Here is a 7,440-nt window from a genome sequence, read left to right as displayed (position 1 = left end):
AAGTATCAAAATCCTGTATGCATTTCAAACATATGCATCCATCCAAATGCAGCAAATAAATGCAGCAACCATAAACAATAAATGCATCAATGCGTATGATGCCAATGCAGGTCCTGGTCACCCCTGACGCCAGTCAGCCATCTCACACACAATGGTGAGACCGAGTGGGTAGGGCTGTGACAACCGTACACTCTGCCATCACTGCTCTTGATGAGTGAACGAGTGGATAGGATGCTGTCGGAGTACACTTATCCTCCTACCCTAAATCATAAGTGGGGGAGCTCAATGCTCTCATCTCCCGGTACACAATAACGAGGAGGGATCCCTGACGTGCTACCACGCTGCGTCACACTACCCATGAGCGGACCAATGGAGCACCGACAGAGATGAAACTGACGATGTGCTCAACAATAATGGAGCAGACTATCGCGCAACATGCAATCATGCGAATGGTGTATGACCATAAGCATGGAAAAATCCTGAATGGCATAGCAATATCCATATATATATAAAATGTGTACCATAGGACAATGAACCAAATCAAAGGTACACAGAATCAGATAAGGTATCAAAAACCCTAGGTCCTGAACATAATAAATAACATGGTTGTGTCACTACCCCTATAAGCATGTATAATCAGATAGGTACTAACATGATATGCATAATAAATAAACAAACAAACATGTAACAGATCAGGTAGTGACCAACAGAAACAGCTAAAAAACACAATCATTGCTATTTGTTAAAAACATTACTATGCATATCAAATGACATAACGTCAAAGTACCCGCCTCCAATCGAAAAGTCCAATTTGGTCTAAATACGACGTCAAGATACTCGTCTCGCGTCAAAGTCCTGTGTCACCAATATAAATATATTTTATTTAGCTACAATTTACATAAATAACTAAATAAAATTCTTAAGAACTATTTAAGGCAAAACCCTAAACCAACCTCCTCGACCTGCCTAAATTAAATCCAAATCATACCTAATTCAATCCATACCTCTAATCAAGCTATACATGATCATCTAACTACAAAACATATCAAATCCCTACGCCCTTACCTCGATTCGCAGCCGTGCTTTGTACCGGAATCCAAGGTTTGCTGCTGGAATACTTCACAGCAAAGCCTTCCTCTCCCTCACAGCCCTTGAATGTTGATGCACATTACACAACACCCTGTTGTAAATCCTTCCCTACGGTTCAGTTCAAGGTGAAGTCAAGATAGAGATCACAAATGCAACAACAATAACTTAATCTTACCTCAACAAGGACCTAGGACACAGAGGAAAGGCTCGGCAGAACCTGGTGGTCGGCGACAGTGAGGTGCAGAGGTGTGGCGGCGGTTGTAACCTAAAACTAGGGCACAACGCAGTAAGGGAAGAGAGAAGAGATGGCCAGCGATGGTCGTAGAGCGCACCGCGGATTACGGTCGGCTCTCGTCGCTAGGACAGAGGGAAGGGGCTCTACCCGGCGATCGGCGCTAGGGCTCGGGCACAGAGGAGGAAACACTTCGGCGAGGCGTCTGCGGTAGGGCGCCGACGCTAAAGATCACCACTGCAAGGGGCAAGGGGGCGACGGTGGCTAGCTAGGGCACAGTGGTGCCAATAAGAAGAGGATGAGGAATGAGAGGTAGGCTCAGGGGAGAAAGAAGGAGAAGAGAAGAGATGGGCACGGCTTTAATCGCGAGGCAAAATGGAACCGTCGCGACGCTAGTTAGGGCACACGAGGAGAAGGCGCGGGCGGGCTCGGCACGCGGGGGAAGAAGCACAGAGAAAAGAAATAAAGAAAAAAAAAAGAGAAGAGGAAATATAAATAATTAAACATTTCCTCGTTAAACGGGGTAGCCTAAACAGGTTTTCCCGGACCCCATTTTTATCCCCGTAAACTCGTCCATACGAGCTCCGAAAAATCCTCAGAAAATTTCTAAAAATTTCAGAAAATTCCCTTATCGTTATTCGCCATTTTTTGGTATTTTACAAAAATGTTGAGGTGTAACAAACTCAACACGTGAAGGCCCCCTCCGCCCCGATTGGAACTGTGCCAATCAATCACAAAGAAAAGCCAGAGAAGTTCATGTTGGTGCAATCGACCTCCAAGATTTTAATGTCCGACAAATATGTTTAAGTATGTTTAATAGAGCTTGATCATGGATCATCCTAGTTATAGGCTAGGCAAGGGAAAATTTGGTAGATCGTGGAAGCCAGGTGGATTCGATAGGTCTGGAGGACCTAATCCTGGGCTAGTCGAATACTGAGTCTTGGTTATGTATGGAAAGTCCTAGTTGTAGGCTAGGAAAGGGAAATCTCGGTAGATCATGGAAGCCAGGTGGATTCGATAGGTCTGGAGGACCTGATCCCTGGGTAGCCGAATATTGAGTCTTGGTAAGTGAAGTCATGTGGAGAAAAACCTTAGGGGGGTAACCTTAGGTTCTGGTGAGTGAATCCAGATGGTGAAAATCCTAGGGGAGATAACCTTAGGTAATGAGAAGTCTTGGAGGAGTGAACTACAACTATAACTTTGCTCCTACCAAGCTTTACATTTCAGTGAGAGAATCATTTTATTAAAGATCTAATTAAATGATCAATATATATGATACTTATTTCTTCATTTTATTATTGTAGATCACCATGTTATCAAATACATTGAATACTCTCTCTCTGCGATATGTCCTTGATAAGGATAAGCTCAATGGAGATAACTTCCTAGATTGATATAGAAACTTGAGAATAGTTCTCAAACAAGAAAGAAAATCGTACATCCTAGAGCAGCCCATTTCTGAAGCACCCCCACTACTTCCACTAGAGCTGACAGGGATGCTTATAAGAAGCATTAAGATGATGCATTAGATGTATCATGCCTTATACTCGTCACCATCAACTCTGAGCTTCAATAGCAACATGAGAACATGGATGCTTATGATATTGTTGAACATCTTAGACAACTATATGAAGGACAAGCAAGGCATGAGAAATTTGAGATCTCTAAAGCATGTTTCAATGCAAGATGCAATAAGGCAGTCCCATAGGAATATATGTACTCAAAATGATTGAGTATGTAGAAAACCTACAATGATTGGGATTTTCATTAAGCCAAAAATTGGTCACTGATCTTATTCTACAGTCGTTACCTGAAAACTACAGTCAATTTGTCATGAACTATAACATGAATAAAATTGACAAACCATTGCTTGAGATGTTAAACATGTTGAGAATTGCTTAACTCAACCTTAAGAAGGCAAAACCCAGTACCATTTTGATTGTGTAAAAGGGAAAAGGCAAATGGAACCCCAAAGGTAAGGGTAAGACCCAAACCAAATACAAGGGCAAGACTCATGCATTGAAACCCAAAGGTGGGGTTGCTAAGGAAGGAACCTGCTTTCACTGTGGTGAGATCGGACACTAGAAGAGGAACTATAAGCTGTACCTAGAGGAACTGAAACGGAAGAGAAGTGAGACTTCTGCCTCAGGTATATATATTATAGAAGTCAATTTATCTATTTCTTCTTCATGGGTATTAGATACCAAGTGTGCATCTCACATTTATACTAATGTGCAGGGGCTGACAAATAGTAGATCATTGACAAAGGACGAAGTGGACCTATGAGTAGGTAATGCTGCAAGAGTTACTGCTGTCACTATAGGAACATATTCTTTATCTTTGCCCACTGGGCTTGTTTTAGAACTAGAAGAGTGTTGTTATGCATGCCTGCTTAGGACACGTTGGAATAGTTCACCTTAAGTTCCAAGAATCTTAATCTAATTTTTGGAAAATAAAGAGTCGTATACAACAGATTCAGACTTGGATTCAAGGCTAAATAAAAATACAGATCTTACTTATCACTTGTAAATAGAACAAATAGAAAATTAGTCCAAGCATGGGTCCTCAAGTCGAACTTGATTAATCAAGTTGGACTTGGTGAATATTTGGTCCCCAAGGATCAAATCCACTACCTTGATAGACCCTATCGAGGCAATGATCTAGGGAAGCTGATAGAAAGACCATTTTTATCGATAGATAGATTTGTTTGATACTTGCTTTACTGCTTTCACTATACATGCTTAGACTATGCTAGATAAGGACCTAGACTTACTTTACACTTGACTAGTTAGACCTATGAGTTACTGTAAGGAAATTAAATATTTAATTTCTTTGAAAAGCTTTATCTAGAAGTGGTGGATGATTCCATATCCAAGAAGGTCTAGTGCCTCATCACAGCCTAGAATCCAATCATTGAAATGAATATTTAATTCACTAACTGTAAACTTTAGTCTAACTCAATTATAAATCAATTCTTAGATGGTAATCTAAATTGAAGATTAAATTATCCATCTCACAAAACTATTAAGGTTCCCTGATTGAAAATCTAGAAAAGGGTGAGATGAACCTAGTTTAAAGTAGTTAACCAAACCCAAATTAATTAAAATTAATTCAATTAAGTTAACATAATTATTTACAAAATCATAATTATTTTTAAAAACATAATTATTTATAAAAACATAATTATTTACAAAAACATAATTATTTATAAAATAATAATTATTTACAAAAACATAATTATTTATAAAATCATAATTATTTTCAAAAATATAATTATTTTCAAAAACATAATTATTTACAAAATCATAATTATTTTTAAAATCATAATGAATTTTAAAAATCTTAATTATTTTTAAAAGATAATTAATTTTTAAATTATAATTAATATGTAAGTTTATAATTTAAAACTTAATTTTCAATATATTTTTAAAATCTTCAAAATTTTAATTATTGTCAAATGTTTAAATCTAATTAAACTCATATTTGAAAATTTGAAATTCAAACTCATTGAAAATTCAAACTTATATTTTAAAATCTCAATTTCAATATTTTTGAATATTGATAAAATTAAAATACAGTCAACTTCTTCTCACACAAACTCATAAGTTTTACATATTTAATAACTTAGAAAGGGTGAGATGGAAAATCAAGAAAATAGAAAATCACCTTAAAAAAATTAGAAAAATAGATAAATTTTTTTATCTTATACGTGCTTAGACTCTATGATCCTCAAAAGAAAAATAAATTTTGGTACTTAATTAAGCTTCTTATCAAACTAAGTACTTAACTAAGTTTTTTATGAAAATCCTTTTTAATCTAAGTACTTAACTGAGCTTTTATCAACATCTTTTTAAAGCTAAGTATTTAACTAAGTTTTGATCAACTTTTTTTTTTAAACTAAGCTTTTATCAAAAAAAATTTAAGCAAAGTACTTAACTAATATTTTTATCAAAAATTTTTTAAAGCTAAGTACTTAACTAAGTTTTGATAAAGCTAAGTATTTGATAAAGTTTCTTTTTAAAAGAATTCATCTTCTTAGATAGGTTTTTTTACAAAGAAATTCTTTTTAAAGTTAAATATTTTTTCAAAATCTTTTTCAAACCTAAGTGTTTATCAAAATCCTGTAAAATCTAAATATTTTCAAAGTATTTCTAATTTAGCTAAGTATTTTTCAAAATAATTATTTTAAAAACTAAGTTTAGCTAAATTGTTTGGTGAAAAAGCTAAGTACTAAATCTAAAATTGTTTAAAGGCTAACTTTTATCACAATCCTTTTTAAGCTAAGTACTTAAGCTACATTTGTTTAAAACTAAATTTTTATCAGGAATTAAAAATTTTAACTATGAGTTTTCTCAAAATTCTTACTCAACTATGAGTTTTCTCAAATTTTTAACTAAACATTTTTCAAAAAACTCAATCTGGTTTAAATTATTTCAACTATTTTTTGATATATGGCAAAAGGGGAGAAAAAAGTGAAAGTTAAGTAATTAAAGAAAAGTGAAAGTTAAGTGATTAAGGGGGAGCTATAACAAGTTGTTCTAAATACTACATCTTTTTAATTGCACTTGATATTGCATCTTTTTATGATATTGCATCTTTTTAACTTGTGCGCATTTATGTTCTACAAATTACTTTTATTTTTATAATCACGTTATGTTTTACTTAACTTTGAATTTTGTTGTCATAATCAAAAAGGGGGAGATTATTGGTGTGGGAAACATCAGACGATCGAACTTGAGTTTTGATAATAGCAAAGGGTTCAAAGTTAAGGTTATTGTTGGATCGAAAAGAATTTAGATATCTCCACAATGGTATGATATTATCCACTTTGGGTCTAAGCTCTCATGGTTTTGCTCTTGGGCTCTACCCAAAAGGCCTCATTCCAATGGAGATATCTTTTCTCTTATAAACTCATGATCTTTCCCATGTGTTTTCAATATGGGACTATGTTTGCAGGGACTATGTTTGCAACCTTGCAACCCCAACAACCCCCCCCTCAAACAAAGGGCCATAAGCTTCCCACATCCAATTCTCGACCCACTAGGTCTTCCTGCCCCTCGGTCCACCCGACCTACTAGGACTTCATTGCCTAGTCACAACTAGGACTTCCTGCCTGGTGTCTGGTCCTCTTGATCCAAACATAGAAGCCCCCACTTTCTTTGTTCGAGGTCAATATTGTACCCACATGGCTCAATCAGACCATAGCTCTTGTGCGCAGTCGGCGCTTAAACCTTCTGGCAGTCCGGGCTCTGATACCAATTGTTGGATCGAAAAAAATTTAGATATCTCCACAATAGTATGATATTGTCCACTTTGGGTCTAAGCCCTCATGGTTTTGCTCTTGGGCTCTACCCAAAAGGCCTCATTCCAATGGAGATATCTTTTCTCTTATAAACCCATGATCTTTCCCATGTGTTTTCAATATGGGACTATGTTTGCAACCTTGCAACCCCAACAGTTATTTGTGGTCTAACGAATTTGAATAAGATTGCAGGAAAGTCCTAAGTGTACTTAGGCAAAAGTCCTAGCTGCGGTTAGGTAGGTAGAACACCCTAGGGGGTGGTAACCCTAGGTCTTAGGGGGAGGTAACCCTAGGCGGAAAGTCTTGGCGGGTCGAACGCTTTGGACAAAATCCTATAGTTGGGGACTCTAGGTTGAAATCCTGGAGTCGCGAACCGGGTGGAAGTCTGGATGAGTCGTGGATCAGACGTCCAGCATGAGGATCGGAAGCCTCAGGCGCTGAACAAAAGTCCAGTCGGTCTGGAGGACCGGTCTAGCAACAGGTAACTTCTCCTAAGAGGAGTAGTTGAGGATGCATTCCCCCAAAGAGGGAACAGTAGGTGTCGGTTCGACCTATAGTTTCGACGAAACTCAAAGTCAGAACCGGACAGTCAGAGGCTGTCAAATTTCAATTTATATATATTATTTTATGCCTAGACTAACTTTATTTTGCAAAAAATAAGAGGTTGGAAAAAGTTCGTCCGAGCGCCCAGAAAGGGTTTGGGCGCCCGAAGCTGGTCCAGGCGCCTGGAGTCGATCCGGGCGTCAGGAACTCAAAAGTTATCTCCACTGATGTGGAGCTTTCGGAGTGGCCGAACCATATGGTCTAAGAGCCCAAA

Source organism: Zingiber officinale, chromosome 10A (assembly GCF_018446385.1).
Source record: "Zingiber officinale cultivar Zhangliang chromosome 10A, Zo_v1.1, whole genome shotgun sequence".
Classification (NCBI taxonomy): Eukaryota; Viridiplantae; Streptophyta; class Magnoliopsida; order Zingiberales; family Zingiberaceae; genus Zingiber; species Zingiber officinale.
Note: the sequence above shows the minus strand (reverse complement) of the source record.